This window comes from Ambystoma mexicanum, chromosome 4p (assembly GCF_040938575.1).
Source record: "Ambystoma mexicanum isolate Mex_15411 chromosome 4p, UKY_AmexF1_1, whole genome shotgun sequence".
NCBI lineage: Eukaryota > Metazoa > Chordata > Amphibia > Caudata > Ambystomatidae > Ambystoma > Ambystoma mexicanum.
In genome coordinates, this window is record NC_090927.1 from 470,977,244 (window position 1) to 470,996,961 (window position 19,718).

Below are 19,718 nucleotides of genomic sequence, written 5' to 3' on the forward strand. Positions count from 1 at the left end.
CCAACCATTTTGTAAGCAAAAACAGTTTCATCCGTATGTTTTAATTCTCTGCTCTTGCGGCAGTAATCAAGCAGGAGCCTCTTACTGGCTAGCTTAACTTGCTGCTGCTGGAGAGCAGAGAAGAAACAGATGAAACTGTGCTGAGTCAATGGGTGTACTAAAACTGTAAGAATTAACCTGCATGTTGTTTTATTTTCAGGCGTCGAGATTCACAGGGCATGGCGTGCTGCTGATGTGAAGTACACTCCATGTGCAGCAAGGTAGTTCCCTGGCGATCTTCCGTCCGTAAACAAACCGAGCCCGCTCCAGCTAAGCATCACAGGGGACAGGGTTGAGCCAATCGGGGGGCGGGGGGGAGAAGAAATACAATCTGCATTTCATCCCAGCACCCTGATTGCCACTAATCATTTGCCAACCCTGCTGCCCAGGAAGCTAAGCAGGATTAGCCTCGGTTGGTTCGAGGATGGGAGACAGTCAGGGAAATACCAAGCTTAATGATTGCTGAATATGGATTGTGTTTATTGGGGCAGGGTGCATATTTCAGTACACTAATTGCACAGTTTCAACTGTTTCGTCTCTGCTCTATGGCAGCAACAAGTTAAGCTCCCAGTAGAGGGGTCCTGCTTGATTATTGCCATGAGAGCAGAGAATTAAAACAAACAGATGAAACTGATGAGAACAGAGAATTAAAACAAACAGATGAAACTGTTTTGAACTGGGTAGCTCAGCCCTTTAAAGGATAGTTCCGGGACTTTTTTTTTATTGTCCCTACGGTTCGGCCATGTGTTTTTAAGCATAAATCGGTAGATCGTAGAAAACTTTCCTATGGACCTTACCCGACTTTTCGCCCATTATCGCACTCGAAATCAGCCTCCATTTTGTGATAATCCTATCATTTCGGCCCATCGACCTGGCTCACCTGCCTTTGCGGCACTAAATCAAATCCCCCGCCCCTGAAACAGACTATCAAAACATTCATATTCCCCGCCTCTATCCGTGACGTGACTGTGCTGCGTAGGCAAACGCGCCCAGGCGTCTTCTACGCGACTCCACACAGAACCCGGAAACCAACACAGATCAGCTCACAACACAGCGCGCCACAATTCGGAATATGAAACTGTACTTTTAAATCAAACCGCAAGATTGTAAATTTGGTAAAGTACATTTATTTGACATCAAATGTTTAGAGAATATTCAGCGATTTGCATTTTTATTTGCTCACGTTCCAAAAAGTTCGTTTTGAGGCACGCGATGTTCCTTTGCTGTACACAGGGTCTTAGATCATCTCACAATACAGCGCCACAATTCAGAATGTGAAACTGTGGTTTAAAAGCAAACGGCAAGATTGTACATTTGGCAAAGTACATTTATTGGACATCAAATGTTTAGACAATATTCAGCGATTTGCATTTTTCTTTGCTCTCGATCCAAAATAGTTCGTCTTGAGGGAAGCGATGTTCGTGTGCAGTACACAGGGTGTTGGTTTACGATAAAAATAAGCTCTTCGGTCGCACTGATAATCGCATGGCTGTTCCAACAACGAGGCACTAGGCCACCACAACGGTATGTATGTTGCATCTAACCGTTAGTACCGCGTAAGGGCATACTTGTACTTGGCGATCGTCCCATAAAATGGTCAGGGTGGTAACGTTGTTCACTCGGAGAAGCAACTGGCGGTTAAAGAAACCGTCCACCGGTGTCTGGTACTCGTGACACAGACAATAATGCAGGATGTACCTGTTTTAAAAACATAAATAATGAAATTAGTCTCACCATCAGATCTTTATTAAAATTATTCATTTCATAGCTAGGACAGCGCTACTGGGTGTACACAAGTGTTTGAAGGCGTGGCGAGGCAGGGGGGGGCGGAAGTGGAGTACAAGGTAAGTAGCATAAAATAATAAATACATAGGGCTAGCTGGTGACAAGTGCAAGGTAAGTGCAGAACAAGTGCTGGGAAGGGGGGGCTGTAGGATACTGAGACAGTCCCCCAGTGCAGGGGTTGACAGTGAGGCAGTGCAGGTTTTGAGGTGCTTCCGTAAAAGATAGATAGTGCGCGGTACAAAACAATATGCCACATAGATCGAACAAGTACAACTTAACCCGTCTTCAAAGCCACTGTATAGTAATTAAATTGCGGTATAAACTCATCAAAAGTTACTTACATTATATTTGCATTTTCCATTGTGTCTGTGTTTAGGGCAGCCCCGAAATACCACTCCTTCTATGCCGACGTTACTTCTTCTAATGAACGTGGCTATCGTTTCTGAAATTTTATTCATTATCGTTTCTTACGTTATTCCACCACACCGCCAAAAAGAAGTCTTTCGGGATGGTCCCGGCCTGTCAAGGTCAAATAACAATAGAACCTTATACTGAGTCGTGGGCCATTCCGGCACCCGAGCAAAACATCAAAGCAGCTGACCTTCACTTTGAACGAGCGAGCACACATTCCTAGTTAGCTACAGCAATCACTTTCAATTACACATTACACACATTACATAGATACACATATTCAATGGGCCTGCGACATGAGGAGACTCGAGAGAACAGACAATCAAATTACAATCATTTAAACCGTGATGTGTATTTCTCAATGAGCTCTGCTTTAGGTGGACATGGAACAGAGGCAATGTTGGGTGGCAATGCAGTTGTCCCCTGCATAGGTTCGTTCACCACTCCATGTATGTGCCTATCGAGGACATCTACGATAAGTCTCTCAATAAACTCATATTGCATATCCTCAAACACTGGTTTGATCACCCATTGTTTACTTCTTTTAGTGAAGGCCTTATTGTAGCGAAGCGTCCCTAAAGTTCCGGTCGTCCTACTTTGTTGACGGCCAACATTATGGTTATGTGCCAAGACCGCTAGAAGAGTCCGATTTATCATGCCCTCCATGCCAAAATGCAATCGTTTTGGCCTGTACTTTAGGCACATATTGTGGAACACCTCCAAATCTCCTGTGTGGCAGAATTCCGTGAGTCCCCTCAAATCTCTTGTTATAGTTTTATCAAATACAATCTTTTCAATGGCTTTGTGAGTGGGTGACGAAGGAATCAACCACTTCTTCTTCCGTGCCTCCTCTGTGGACAAATGGCCTTGTTCACAATTGTGGAAATGTTGGTTTGTCGACCAGCGGTGAACGTTGGTACAGTGCAGCATTACTGACCGCCATTTTTCCAGTAGAATTTCCAACGACCCTTCACATGTTTTTGAGCTCCACCAAAGATGGTTGCTGATTGACTTGGACCACTGTGAAATACCTTACATATCTTTTTTTTTACCTGCAGCCGACATTTTTTTATTGATTGTTTTTGCAAGATGCCATACGTCAAATTGGTGATTTATATTTTTGTACTCTTCTCTCATTGTCTTGGCAATTGAAACGTGTCTGTCCGTGGCTATCAGGTCGATCACCATTCCCCGCGATTGTAGTTCTTGCAATGATGCTACAAAGCCAACTTTCTCCATGGCCACTGAGGATGTACTTTGTGACACCTGCACGACCACCGAACTCACAATTTTCTTACTTTCCATGTCCTGAAAGTGGTAGGTGCAGTACTTGGCTGAAAATCCTGGGCTGTCGCACTGTCCATCACCGGCTAGCCTGAACCGTTTGCCCGCGAATGTACTTTCAATAGACATTTTTTCCATTCTCCAAGCTTCGCTAATGGCTGGAAATAGATAATCGGTTTGGTATTTGTAGAACTGAGTTTTCGCAATGAAATGGATTCCCACAAACTGAAAGAAATACTCTAACTTTTTAAAACTTGAACCACTAAAAAGTGCGGCCGCTGCACAAAGTAGATTGCCTGCTGGCAGTTGCCCCAGCATGGGTTGTGCAGACCATGAGAAAGGATGATATTGTGTACAGGTGGCATGTATTTTAAGGTTAGTGCCTCGAATTGCACGAGTCACATTAATCAATGGCTCCCCACATACTTCCCCACCAACCCAATGCCCACATTTCATCATCATAATAATATCCATCAAACAACTATCGAATACAATGAATTTGGCCTCTTTCCTTATACTGTCACTCTGCATCCCAGCTGGTTCGGCCTGTAACGTTGAGGACATGTCACTCACATGAAAGGTACAATCTCTGATATCGTCTTCCTCTATGTTCAGTGATATTGATGGTGTTTCATTGTCGTCCATTTCATTCTCTTCCATTGCAACATCTGTTCCTTCTCCAGCGATGGGAGAAAAAAACAATTTCTTCAACTTTCTCGCGCTCTTAGTTTTTGCGTGTGTGGATTCTGTGAATTGATCTCCGACTGCATCCAAACTACCAGGAGGACATTCACTATCAATGGCTGGTGGTGGTATAGCTCCGTTGTCAATCACTTCATATTCTTCCCATTGGCACGATGCATCTCCAGTCTCAAGTCCCTGCCAAAAGGTTTGACAAGCAACATCTCTCGTTCGCTTCACTGTCTGTGTAGATCTAGTTCGTACACCCACTCGCAACTAGAGGACAGATTGGAAAAGGGATGTTCAGTTTAAACACAACTTACAGTATTGAACTATTGACAGTGAAAAACAATATAATATAGTGACCAGGACACTAACCTTCTTTTGCTTTCTTTTCTTTGAAACTTTCTTGCCTCGAACTTCAACATCTGGACGCTGTTGCTCCGACTCGTGTGTGCATGTCTCCACTTCCTCTCGCGCTGCAACGACTATATTTTCATGATAAGCACATCCATCACGCACTGACGCTCCATCGACTCCCTGAAACATAGAACTTTCATTAGTATGTATAATAATATTGAAAACACAAAATGTACTTGGGGACCAATACCAATACGTACATCTCAATAGCAAAACAGGAATGAACGCATTGTGTAGAACATTCAAACGACAATTATTCACGCATTGTTGATCTAGTTAGATGGAACTGTCAAGATCCATACCTCGGGCTCCGCATAGACTTCCATTGATGATATTATTGAAGATGACGCTTCAGCAACTCCCTGAAACACAGTAATTGCATTAGTATGGTTTTCTATTTTGCTAAAAAGAACATAAACTTTGTGCAGGCGTCAATGGCTCATCTAAATAGACCTGCACAAACGATCAGTTGTCTAAAATAAATAAAGGATATCTAAATATGATTGGATTTGCTCCATCGTTGGAAGTGTCACCACCCAGAGATCTGCATCAACTACTAGGGGTGATGTTCTTGTAGAAGAAGCTCCGTCATCTCCCTGAAACATAGTACTTGCGTTAATAAAGAAGGAAGTATAGCGGATGTAATCACGTCATATGATCTCGCTTGATCGAACTGTCAGTATCCATACCTCGAAATGCATAAGAACATCAAGGGACGATGTAACTGCGGTGCACACTTCTGCAAGCTGTTGCGCCGACCCGTAACTGCATGCTCCCCCTTCTTCTTGGACTAATGCTCCATCGACTCCCTGAAACATAGGACTTTCATTAGTAATGAACAGAATATTGAAAAAAGAAGACACATAGGAGGGCGACGGCAGAAGGACATATCAATGGCTAAAAACGAAAGAAACATTGTGTGTAACAATCACGCTACAAGAATGCAAGATCTGATGATCTCCATCGATGGAACTGTCCGGAAACGTACCTCGAGCATCTGAGTGACATCAACGGTTGTCGTCAATGCGTTGGACTCCTCAGCATCTCCCTGAAAGACAGTACTTGCATTATTTTGGATAACAATAATTATAACTGAAAACAAAGACTAGAGGACGAGTACTACATGCCTAAAACAAGTAAGTGTCAGAATAGCTAAGTAAGATTACCCGATAGGCGCTTGAAGTGGCTGATGACTGCAATAACGACACGGATGGAGAACCTTCCGCCTGCATATTGAGTGGATACATAAATGGGGAAATTATTGTTAGCTAATGCTACACACTACCGCAAGGCCGAGAGCTAAATCCGTAAACTTGACTCACCAGTGGAGGGATGTGGACGAATAGAGTGGGAATAGCGGTTGAGAGCAATTTTCGCTTCGCTCTTGGTGTTTTCTTCTTTATTAGCAATGATGTGGAGTACATGTCTGAGCTAAAGTGCCTGCTGCAGATGCGGTATCGATCACCCCTCTTGTCCGCAAAGACTTCTAGGACTCTACTTTCAAGCTCAGACGGTGGATATCCGCAATATCGGACCCATTCTCTTATCTGATCTATTGTCTTAGGGAAAACATGCATTATAGTACCTTCAGATTTACTATAGGTCTTCGAAGGGCAACCGCCAATGGAACAGGCAGGCATTGTGGAAAGTTCTGAAAAGTAAAGATCAACAATTCTCTATGAATACCAATGTGTTAAAAAATTAAATGACACATAAAAGGTTCAATGCAGTGTTTGTTTTGGTTCTTGGAACTATACACGTTATTGACATGCGAATAAGTATTTGAATAACTTTAAAAAAAATAGAAAAATAATTTGACTAAACTCAGAACATGTGACTTGTTCCTTGCATGTACTGTCGTGAACGAAAAGAAAACATGGATGCAATTTGATGACTACTAGCAAATAGATATAAATTAAAAAATTGGACGCAAAATGATTATGGTACATGGCCTTACCTTGACGAACAAACAGTTAGATGCAGGGATCAGAGTAGTTTCTTGTCGTAGAACAGGGAGCAGTTCACAGGTTGCAAACTGACGAGTTTGCTCGAAGTGGTCAGAAGTGGTCACGGAAGTTCACAGAGACGAAGAGCAGATAAGCAGCACCTTCACGGGTTGACTAGCAAAGCGCAAAGAAGTTCTCATTAGAAATATGAAGTGGGTTATAAAGAATTCGAAACAGGGGTGTGTTTGTGAATGAATGACGTGGACACACGTCCAGCATGAGGGGGGATGCTTGGCAGGAGACACGGGGTCTGGAGGTAGACATGGGAACAACAACCCATGCTCTATAGACCACTTTGAAGTGTACATGGTCTTTGGCACCTCTTGGCCTTTATCGCTCCCTGACAGCTCCACTTGCCAGCGCAAGTACCCCAGTGCGAACTGCCTTTGATAGGGCGGGGGGTGGATTGGGGCGGTGGTCGTGCAGACAAGACACAGGAAGACTCGTGAATGGAGACACACTTATGTGGATTGCAGGGGGGCGTCCAGCGTGAGGGGGGATGCTTGGCAGGAGACACGGGGTCTGGAGGTAGACATGGGAACAACAACCCATGCTCTATGGACCCCTTTGAAGTGTACATGGTCTTTGGCACCTCTTGGCCTTTATCGCTCCCTGACAGCTCCACTTGCCAGCGCAAGTACCCCGGTGCGAACTGCCTTTGATAGGGCGGGGGGTGGATTGGGGCGGTGGTCGTGCAGACAAGACCCGTTTGCCGCAGGGCCTCACCAAGGAGAGGCCATCTAACTGCATGTAAGAGGCAGGCTGCAGGATCTAGTACATGGAAGGCAGGGGGGTGAGTTTATAAATACCTCACCCTCCCAGGAGAATATATGGGTGCAGTTCACCCTGGAGACCATGGATGCCTAGGCAGTTAGTCAGCAGCAGGCTGGCCTGTGGTGGCAAGGCAGCACGGGCCAGAGGGGGTCATCTCTGTACCCGGTGCCCAAAAGGATGATTTATTATGATCAACCATATTGATTCTTTACCTATAACCATGTTTTGTATCAATAAAATCCAACGGCCTTTTATTGCCAACGTTTGAACAAAGTGGTGTGGTAAGTATAATCAAGACGACTCGGGTAGTTTGGCAAAAGGGAGTCTGTTTTAATATCAAGTATCTAAAACAGGGAGTACAACGAAAATCAGCATTCGCTCGATCCTCTTACTCAACTTATCTTTAGTAAAAACTGAGGTTATATCATGCTAAATCGTCATCAGTGACGTGTTGACCTGCGTCACTTACCCATGTCACCCTACGTGGCAAACTACAAAACCTATTGGAGGGAGTGATTGGCTCCAAGTGAATATGTAAGTATGAGTTTCATATCAGTATAGAACAGTGAAGGAGAGTGATAGGGTATTTAACATCAGGTGGGGGCGATTAAGCCCTCCCCTCAATATGGCCACCATAAACGTCACTAAATACACAACGTTCCATTGGCTACACAAATTATAGGACCCTTAATTACGCGGTCCTCTATAATTGGTTGGCTTTAGTACTTTTCCACCTACGTCCAGCAGCATACAGACTGAACATCCAGGTGCTGGTGAACTTGTCTTAACACTAGCTTCCCACCAATTAATGTATCAATCCATCATCACCTCAATGGTCCAGTGTCAATTAGTGCTTTGAAGTTTGGCCTTGAGTTTGTACTGTGCCAACTTTCTTCTTCTACATGACTGGACACCATGAAATCGAGCCTTTTCGTGTATTTAATATTATTTTCTAATAGTCCTCTGACGTCTTTTGTTTTGCTCAAGCCTTCTGAACAGGAGTCTCTGTTCTTTCACACGATTTGTATCCAATGTCAGCCAATTCCAGTTCTGATAAAACCTTGGCTTCTTGGCTCATCAATCTCCTTCTGCTGAGATTCATTTGTAATTCCATTAGCTTTTTAACTGCGACACACTGAAATGAGACCTTCTTGTTAATGTTCAGCACTGCTTATAATGCGTAGTGGAAACATCCATCTTTTACTCCTTCATATGCATCTATATATATTGGCGCTTGCGGCAATCTATTTACTATAAAGCTTGAGGCTAGTTTTTAAGATTACTTTGCTGCTTGCGTTTCTGTTGCATCTGTACATGTTTAAAGTAGCTTAATATATTCATCTGTTTCTGTGGCATAAGCTTCTTCACCTTGATCCCAAGATGTCACTTATCCTTGGTACTTTCTTGATGCCTTAAAGAATATCTGCATTCTTTGGTCTCTGCATCTTCTTCTGTAGATGTCAGCTCTATTCTGTTGTGACGTCACCATTCATCTGCTCTGCTTCTTCAGGAATCTCATTCAAATGGCCATCATATAGTCTCGTATGCAGATACAGTTTTCTCAATGGGTACCTTGCCTCCCAGATCTTCTTAGGTATTGGTACTCTCACTGGTACTGCGCAGAGTCCATACTCTGATCTTTGTCTATTCAACTGCTCCGTGTATGTCTCATTCTCTGGTTTCCAACAGAAAGGTAATATGGGTGGGGCAGTTGGAGTAGGGGTACTTGGCTCCTCCTCTACAGTTTCTGCTTACAAAATGGTTGCCAGGCTCGTTTTGAAGCTTATTTTCCATAGGAACCATTTTTAAAAACATGTTAAAATCTACTTTCTCATTGGTGCGTGGCTAGGCAGCCATGCAGTAGGGACACTTTTCTTGGAGCTCCTGTAGACCCAGTATGATCCTGGCCTGCAGCATTGGCCCCAGCATGAGTGAATCCTCAACAATGCACCACCAGATGGATGAATAATGTGGGCATAATCGTGGGAAAGTAGAACGTTGGTGGTGCGCAGTTTGCAGAAATACGGACGTGTTATGAAAGTGACCGGACCAGCAGCAGCGACAACAACAAGATGGCGGACGCGAGGCCGTAACCTGTGTTGAACAAAGCAGGATGGGGTGGCGATGGAAAGTAATCGATACCCTGGTGGCTGGCTGGATCTCAATTGAATCCACTGCGAGGTCTGACAGTCAAGCGGGGGCTTTAGGCGGACTGAACAACAACCACGGCACGTATGGCCACACAGCGCTGTGGAGTAGACCGGGAGCCGAGGTGAAACAAAAATTGCATAGGCGGCCAACAAGGCTGCCAGAGGTGCTGCAAGCAGAGCAGTAAGTCGGAGCCAGCAGAGTTCGTCCGAGGAACAAGTTGCCCGTCACAGGGCAGTGAGGGCGAGCACAGTTCGTACGCTGTGCAAGCTCTAATGAGCATTGATAGTGCGGCAGCCCCGTGACAACACCCGACCCCCCCCCCACCTGCCATCGGATTTCAGACACTGGCATAAACGCAATAGACATTAGCTGACTGCAATGGAGCGTGGCTAGCGGGCAGTGGTACTAACCGGCCCCGGGCCACATGAGCAGATGAGGGTGCGCACATCCTCTGAACAAGCCGCTGCAGAGCACCACTTGACGTAGTGCAATCGACATCTATGCAGGCATGGCCCAGAAGTGGGGGCGAGGCACGAGATACACGCGGGAACAAAATCAACATATTTTTATCAAAAATATCAATAAAAGAGGACTAAAGCTAAACATGCAACAGGATCATATAAGGCAGCATACACCAGGAAGCATGACAAGCTACAACGAAGGACTGGCTAATCCAGCAAACAGGGTGCAGCTGGGCGCAATGCCTTTGGTATTGTGCGAGATTACACACTCATAAAGCTGATACACGCAATCAGGCGACAACAGCCTACGGGTAAACCCGAACAGTGGCATAAATAGTCTGAGAGCCAACAACTAGCCACCATTAGGCAAGGGGGACCCCAAAAGGGGCCCCAATACTGACACACGCCCTGAATAACACATGATCAGGTGGAAGCTCACACGCACTGGCCAACCTGCCGGTGGCAAACCACGTCAAGCAACATCACGTGTATAACACATGTGGGCGCAAACATCTACCTACTGAAGCGGCATACGGTTGCTAGCATTACAGAAATATAGGTGGCGTCACCCAATAGCGGAGCACATTGGAAGTACCTAGGAGGCAGTTTAGCTACCCTTCAATATAACAAACAGCCCCCAGTTGGTGCCCTGTGGAACAAACTACAAGCGTGCAATTAAAAAGGAGAGGAATTACCGGTTCCAGAAGAACCATCCATGGCATCAAAGTCCCCAAAAAACAAGTCTAAGCAGCCTATATTGGACACTTTCACTAAATCCACGAATTTGGTGGATAACATCACACCGGTGGCTCTATCTTCACAAGGAGAGCAAAATCAAGCTAAAGGAGACCAGCAGGTCCTGGATGCCATAGCAGCCTTGAAGATTAAACTAGAAGCCAAAATGAATGCCATCAGCATGGATGTTAACCTTCTGAGGCAAGATGTGCGGGCTATCACAGAACGCACAGGGACTCTGGAAAAATAAGTAGCAGTGAACACAGCCGGCCTGAAAGACACCTCCAGGGATGCAACAATACTGCAACAGCAACTTTGGAATCTTGAGGGAAGAGTTGAAAATGCAGAAGGTCGGGCCAGACGCAATAATGTAAGAATCCTCGGACTTCCCGAAGGGGAAGAAGGCACGTGCCCCACCAATTTTATTGAAAACCTGCCACTACAAGAAATCGGCCTGGGCGCCCTCACTCAGGGCTTCAGAGTTGAAAGGGCACACAGGTCCCTGATGAAGAAACTGCCGCCAGGTGCCCCTCCACGGCCCATAATAGCCAGGATACTCAATAACAAAGATAGAGAAAAGATCCTTGAACATTTTTGGAAAGGCGGTACAATACAGCGAGCATCAGCAAATATTACTGCATATCCAGACAATACCTTGCAGGTGTAGAGACAGAGGATGCACTTCACATCTGTCAAGAGGAGGCTGCGAGGCGCGAACCTTAAGTACATGTTGCTATATCCAGCAAGGCTGAAGGGCGGAGCCATCTTCTTTGACACAACATGTTGCTATATCCAGCAAGGCTGAAGGGCGGAGCCATCTTCTTTGACACCCCCAAGGACATACATCCATGGATGGACACAGAAAACTTGCCAACTGAAGAGGTCCAACAGACGACAGGTGAAGTGGATACACGCTGAAAGGCCTGCAGTGTTCCACCGATAGGAGACGAGGCATGACCGGCAGATTGCAGGGGTCTTAGACATTTTGCACACAACTCAGGTATTAATACTTACGTACAACAGGATCCTGTAGTGCGACCTCCACCAGAGAGCGTGCTGCAGAGAGTTGTCCTTCCCCTAAGTGTGGATTTGTTTTCGGGTACCAGCTGTTGAGTATCTACCTGCTGCACCCCAGTCACCAGGACAAGCAACTGGGACAGGGGTGAGAAGCAGGGATGCCTGAGCACAAGGTATTGAGCTGGGGAATTGTTGGGGAGGGGGTGGGTATGGGTGTTGGGGTAGTTGGGAGGGAGATAGCCTATAGATCCACACAGGGAATGTACAATGTGCGCATCAGACTGTTGAGGTAAGCGAGACTGCTTATACGGGATGGGGGACTTTAGAATAGCCTTGTGGAACATCAGGTGACTCAATAGTTATTAAACGCAATACAATAAGCTCATATTTGAGAAGCCAGAAAATTGACATGGCACTCCTTCAAGAGACGCACCTCAGAAAGGAAAGACAAATTGCCCTAGCTAAGAAATGGAGTGGCACAACTCTAGGCTCACCATACTCAGCGTTTGCAAGAGGGGTCTGGACAGGGGTTGCGCTGTTTGTACCATTTAAAGTCCTTAAGACTTTTGGGGACAATGATGGTAGGATGATTATAATTCAGGGGCTCGTGGAACAAAGAGAGCTCTGTATTATTAATACATATGCACCAAATCATGATACGGCAGCCTATTTCCGTTTGTTAGACCACCATATTGGCACATATAGGGATGGTACAATAGTATGGGTGTATGGATGGAGACTTTAACTGCATCCTGAACCAGGACCTAGACAGGTCAGATGATACATCCGTACATCCAGATCCTCCAGCCAAAGCCCTGAATACGTTATTGCGAGCATTCAAATTGTCCGATATATGGAGAGCCCTACACCCGCATGCCCGGGGATATTCAAATTACACTGCCCCCAAAGATCTACACACTAGACTTGACTGTGTATTCACAGGAGAAAAGACACTAGGTGACTTTAAGGCAGCGGAATATAGAGCACAGGTGCTATTTTAAGATGGCTGAATATAGAGCATGGGTGCCATCTGATCATGCTCCCCTAGTAGTTACATGGCAAACCTGCCCCCCTAGGGCACATATCCAGACTTGGAAGCAAGTCCCTCAGAGATGCGGTGTTCCAGGAACATTTGAGAGAGGGGGTAAAAGACTACTTCAAGACCAACACAGGGAGTGTAGACTCAGCGGGCACACTGTGGGAAGCCTTCATGGCAGTGATTAGGGGATGGCGATAGCTAAGGCAAAGGGTACGCAAGCTGTGAGGCGGAAACCAAACTAGAGGCCATAGGGGTCTTGTCCAGTGATGAGGTAGCCAGATTACAGCAGGAATGTTTGGTACATTGGGAAAGACTAGGCGAGCTGAACTATAAGAAGGGAGTAGTTTCTTACCTGTAACTCCATTTCTCCAGCATTGGTATCTTTCATGGATTCACATGCTTAGAATATTCCCCGTCGTCAGACTGGGAACCCTCGGTACACATATATATAGTCATTTCCAATAGGAAAAAACTTCTGCCCTATCCCCGTCTGCGTCCTCTACGGGGCCGCCCACGTACGCCCCGTTGGACGTGATGGTATATAAGCCCCGCCCCCGCGGGTCCCTTCAGATTTCGACCCCTCCAAGATAACGGGGGAAAAACTTGCTTACATACCAATCTTCCACATTGCAGTCCGGGGAGGCCGGAGGGCGCATGTGAATCCATGAAAGATACCAATGCTGGAGAAATGGAGTTACAGGTAAGAAACTACTCCCTTCTCCAGCATTGGATCTTTCATGGATTCACATGCTTAGAATAGATTGTAAAGCAGTAACATCAAGAAGGAGGTGAGAGTGCAATGTAACTTACATTCGTAGAGACACCCCCAAACACTACCGTTTACACCATGTATGTAAGCAACAACTTATTATACTGATACGAAACGGATTTCCGCCATACAATGCTATGTCATATGACTCAGTATGCACCCCTTGCGCATATACCTACCCGACCACTTATGTTTAGGTCAATAAACTATGTACATTCATGTATACACTCTGAAAAAACAGCTGAGGCCAAATAATAGGCAGCATTATTCTTGAAACTTTGGCTTACCTCATTGAAAAAGGTGGCGAAGCACTGCCCTTCCCATTTGTACCTCATCCGCGTGCTGCTTTTCCAGGCAGTAGTGGCGCGTAAACGTGTGCGGAACAGACCATGCCGCCGCCTGGCAGATGTCCGTCAGCGGAATTCCTGCCCATAGAGCCACGGAGGAAGATGTCGATCTCGTGGAATGGGCTCTGGGACGATGTAGTAGAGGTCTCCCGGCCTTGGAATGACACAGGGTAATCGCCGAGGAGACCCAGCGAGCCAGACCTTGTTTGGAGATAGCCTTACCCCTAGCCGAGGGGCCGTAGGCGACGAATAGCTGTCTGGTGGCTCTGATATCTTGCGTTTTTTGCAGGTAAAATTTTAGCGCCCTTTTGACGTCCAGAGTGTGAAGAGCCTTCTCCGCCGTCGACGAAGGAGATGCAAAGAAAGTAGGGAGTACCAGGGTCGAGTGCTTATGATAGACCGACGGTACTTTTGGGATGAATGAAGGGTTAGTTGATAAAATAACTTTGTCCTTAAAGAACCTCAGATATGGAGGGTCTATGACCAGTGCCTGTAGTTCCGATATTCTTCTAGCCGAAGTGATGGCAACTAGGAACGCGAGTTTCCAAGATAGAAATTGTAGAGATGAAGAGGACATTGGCTCAAAGGGAGGCTTCATTAAGGCAGCTAGAACCGTGTTCAGACTCCACGACGGTGGGAACCGTTTTTCCGGAGGGAAGGTTCTAAACAGACCCTTCATGAAATGCTTCACTAGCCTGTCACTGAATAGTGGAGGGGACTGTCTTCTTCTTGTAAATCTCGAAACAGCCGCCAGGTGTACTTCGATTGACGATGATGACAGTCCGCTCTCCGCAAGATGAAGAAGATACGGGAGGATTTGCTCCGGAGTTACTTCCAAAGGTTGTATATTTTGTTGTGTTTGACACCATATACAGAACCTTTTCCATTTGCTTAAATATGATTTGTTAGTGGACGGGGCCCTGGCCGCCTGCAGAATCCTTCGGCAATCAGTCGAGACTTTTAGGTTCCCGAACTCCGAGAAGTCAGGAGCCATGCAGTTAAGTTCAGGCTGTCCGGATTGTGGTGCCACACGGTCCCCTCGTCCCTGGACAGGAGGTTCGGCACTTTCCTGAATGGTATCGGCTGATCCAGCGACAGATGAAGGAGGTCTGAGAACCATGGTTGCCTCGGCCAGCGCGGGGCCACTAGGATGACCCGGCAATTGTACCTGTGGATCCCCTGGATCGTCCTCCGTATGAGGGGAAATGGAGGGAAGGCGTAGAGGAACTTGCCTGTCCACGGAAACGAGAACGCTTCCCCCAGGGAGCCTGTTTGGGGCCATCTGCTCGCGAACTGAACACATTTTCGGTTTCTTTCCGTGGCGAAGAGATCGATCGACGGGGTCCCCCATCTTTCGAAGATTTCCCCGAGTTGAGTGGAGTCCAGCTCCCACTCGTGTATTTGTGACATAGTCCTGCTCAGGGAATCCGCCTGTACGTTCTTTGCTCCCGGTAGGTGGTATGCCACTAGGGAGATGTGGTGTTTTAAAGCCCAATGCCAGATCTTTTGAGCTTCCTTCGAGAGGGTCCTGGATCTGGTGCCACCCTGTTTTATGAGGTAGAACATAGCTGTCGTATTGTCCGTGAGCACTCTTACTTTTGACCCCTTGATGTGTGGGAGGAAAGATTTCAGGGCCCATCTCACCGCCCTTAGCTCCAGGACGTTGATATGTAGGCGAGATTCGGTCGACGACCACCTGCCTTGGGTTTGGTGACGTGACATGTGTGCTCCCCAGCCCGACAGAGAGGCGTCTGTAATGATGGTGTTCTGAAATTCCGGCTCCTGCAGGGGGACCCCTCTGTCCAGGTTGCGCGCCACTTTCCACCATCGGAGGGCTTTGATAACTCGTTCGTCGTCGACTATTATCTTGTCCGACCAGCGGCCTGTGGCCTGCTTCCATCTGTCTGATAGGAACTCCTGTAGAGGTCTCATGAACAACCGGCAGTTCGCGACTAGGTGGATGCACGATGCCATGGAGCCGAGGAGAGCCGCATATTTTCTTACTGACAACCTGCTCTGTAAACGAAGTTGGCTTGTCAGGTGTTTGATCTTCAACAACCTTTCCAGGGATGGTTTCACTAGTCCCGTGTGGGTGTCGAATTGAGCACCTAGGAACTTCAAACTCTTCGAGGGCTTTAGTGAAGACTTTTCGTAGTTCACTGCAAATCCCAGACGCTGTAGCAGTCGCAAGGTGGTCAATAGGCTGTCGTTGGTCGACGCTGGGGAGGATCCCCTCACGAGCCAGTCGTCGAGGTACGGGTAAACGTGATGCCCTTCCTTCCGCAGCCAGGCTGCTACGGGTGCTAGGCACTTTGTAAAGGTTCTTGGGGAGGACTTCAGGCCGAAAGGGAGCACAGTAAATTGGTAGTGTGTTTGGCCGACTAGGAACCTCAGGAACCTCCTGTGGTGAGTGCGCACCGGAATGTGAAAATACGCATCTTGGAGGTCCAGAGACGCCAGGAAATCGTTCTTTTGGACCGATCTGATTACTTCCTGTAGAGTAAGCATCTTGAACTTTTGACTCAGCAGGGTTTTGTTGAGGTCCCTTAGGTCGAGGATGGGGCGCCACTTCCCGTTTGGTTTCTTTACTACGAAGCAGCGTGAGTAAACCCCTAAGCCTCTCTGCGAAGCAGGGACTAACTCGATGGCGCCTTTTTGTAGCATGAGCGCAACCTCTCGACGCAAGACGCTTAGGTGTGGTTGAGACAGGCGTATCGGTGGACGTCTTGGAGGTCTGGATTTGAATCTTAGGGAATGTCCCAGTCTCACCGTGTCCAGAACCCACCGATCTGTCGTAATTGACTCCCATTCCTCGACGCAACTTGACACTCTCCCTCCTAGAACGTCATTGTTGATCTTTTTGTTTTCCCGTCGACGACGAGTAAGTGGGACGTCTCTTGGAGGCCTGGAAATTTCTGCGTCGGGTCGAGGACTGTGAGGCGCGCCTATAGCCTTGGGACGGATATGAAGACCTCCCGAATGCTCTATCCCTTGATCCCGCAAATCGTGCGTTTCCCGTAGCTCCTCTAAAGGGGCGAAAGGAACGAAAGGGCTTACCGCTTTGGAGAGAGCCCAGTGAGCGCGCCGTTTCAGAGTCCTCCTTCATTCCTTTCAAGGCCTCATCCACCTTTTCGCCAAACAGGTGGTCACCTTCGAAAGGCATGTCGACGACCTTATATTGCACCTCGGGTCTAAAGTTGGTGCACTTGAGCCAGGCCTGGCGTCGTAGAACCACTCCGTTGTTAATTTGTTTGAACCCCGAATCTGCCAGGTCCACCGCTATATTGATAGCATGGTTCGAGGCTTCTTCTCCTTCACGAACCAGGGACATAGCTGATTTTCTGTGTTCTTCTGGGAGGTGGTCCATAATGGGTGCCAGTCTGTGCCACATCTCCCTGTCATACCTGGCCATGATTGCCAGGGAGTTCGCTGCTTTCACTGTTGATGCTCCCACTGACAGGATCTTCTTACCGAAAGCGTCTTGGCGTCTAGCTTCGGAATCCGGAGGCGTAGAGCATTTATGCTGGGCCTTTGCCTTTCTCGTCGCCGCCGCCGATACCACCGAGTCAGGCGTGGGTTGCGCAGAGAGGCATTTTGGCGTTGAATCTGGAACTTTAGATTTTTTCTCTACGCGGCCCTTGACCGCAGGTTCCGAGAATGGATGCCGCATGGTTTGGACGCCCTCTTTCCATACGTGGTCCAGTATCGGTATCGAAAAAACGGAACGCCTATTCTTGCCCATGTGGTCAAAGAGGAAGCAGTCCTTTTCTTCTTGTTGGGTCAAACCGAACTCCTTGCAGGCCTTTTCCATCATGGAATGGAAGGCCCCTATGTCATCCGGTGGAGACGGGTGAATGGGACTTTTCGGAGGATCCACCTCCACATCCGAAACCCATGACGGGTCTCTCGACGGCGAGAGGGAGATACCAGAAGCTGACCCCTGTTCAGAGAGGGAGTCCGAGAGCTCACCTTCTTCCTGGACTGTTGGAGCAGTTGGGCCCACGACCGATCTAGTCGGGCGGTGTGAAGGTCCGGGCTCGTCGACGAGGGGAGTCGTCGGAACAGGTGGGAGCCTTTCGTCCAGGGACTTCAAGAGCGAGTGTAAGGAGGAAAGTACCTCCATGGAGAGAGTAGCCTGGGCGTTTGGAGGCTGGGTGAAAACTTGAGAGCAGGTTGCACCAGAAGGAAATCTGGGCCGTAGCCCCAGGTCTTCCGGGCTCACTATTCTGAAGCCGTCGTCTTCTTTGGAGGCGATCGAAACTGCCTGTTCTTGCAGCAGTGTGTCGGGTAGCCCCATGTCGAACACTTCTGGCCTCCAGGCCTGGAACTCCGTCGACGAGGGAATCGTCGTCGACGATGAGCCCGTTTGAAAGGCGGGGGACTGTGACGGAGTGGGCACTTGGATCGTCGTCGACGGAGGGCCTGCAGGTGGCTTAGGCGGTCCCGCCTTCGCGGAGCTCTCCCTGCGTTTATCCGCCTCTCTACTCGTAGCTGATCTTTTCTGATCGCTCGAGGAGGATTTTGGCCTGTCCTTATCTTTCTTCGACGAAGAAGAAGAGGAAGATGATTTCTTCGTCGATTCTTTCGATGAGGCCTTAGAGGAATGACTTCGAGGCACGTCCTTCTCCGTAGGTCGTGATTTTTTGGCCGGAGGTTCCGACGGATGTGAGCGTCGGGGGGCTTCTGATGTTTTCGCTGAGGCGATACTGCGCACCGATCCTACCTCCGACTGAGGGTACGCTCCAGCGCCGTCGTTCAGCCACGAGACCAGTCGCCGATTCCGGTCCTTCAGGGTTTTTTGGGAAAACCCCTTGCAAATATCACATTGGTCCGCCGAGTGGTGGGGGTGAAGGCAGTAGATGCAGTCAAGATGGCCATCCCCTTCATAAACCTTCTTTAGACCGCACGTGGCACACGGGCGGAAAAGAGGCTTACCCGACATTATTGCCAGCCCAACAAACAAAACTCGTAGGAGTTAGAAGTGGACCAAACAGACAAACTCGCAGGAGTTAGAAACAATTCGATAAGTATTTGAAGAAAATACACGAGGAGATCCCACTATCTTTGGAGACGGTTGAAATCTGAAGGGACCCGCGGGGGCGGGGCTTATATACCATCACGTCCAACGGGGCGTATGTGGGCGGCCCCGTAGAGGACGCAGACGGGGATAGGGCAGAAGTTTTTTCCTATTGGAAATGACTATATATATGTGTACCGAGGGTTCCCAGTCTGACGACGGGGAATATTCTAAGCATGTGAATCCATGAAAGATCCAATGCTGGAGAAATATGTAGAAAGACAACATGCTGAAGGAGATAAGCCGTGATGCTTGTTGGCCTGGCTATACAAAAGTGAGTCGAAACGAGAGTTGATACAGGAGATTGTGGGAAGAGATGGGGAGGCTTGTGTGACGCAAAAAAGCATTAACAAGTGCTTTTATGATTACTATAAGGAGTTATAAACAGAGACATCAGTAACACAATCGTCAGAAATAGATGAGGCCCTGGCACAGATCGATCTCCCCAAGTTAGATACAGAGGCTGCAGATAGGCTGGAGTCCCCCATAACCATGGAGGCACTAGAAGCCACCATAAGGGAGTTGCCGACTGAAAAGCTGCAGTGGCGGATGTATTGCCCAGTGAATTTTAGAAGGAATTAATAACAGACCTGGCGCCCTCCTTGCTAGCTATGTTGAACGAAGCGCTGGACACGAGCACACTGCCAATGTCGCTGAGAGAGTATTATAGTCCCAATATTGAAGCCCAACAACCCTGACACCGACTACGGATATTACAGACC

At 47.6% G+C, this 19,718-nt stretch overlaps 1 protein-coding gene across 3 annotated transcripts in view; it reads right to left on the reverse strand.

The window, feature by feature from the left end:
* Positions 1-19,718, reverse strand: part of ASAP2 (ArfGAP with SH3 domain, ankyrin repeat and PH domain 2) — a 2,176,645-nt gene that overhangs the window by 188,927 nt on the left and 1,968,000 nt on the right. The window lies entirely within an intron of this gene.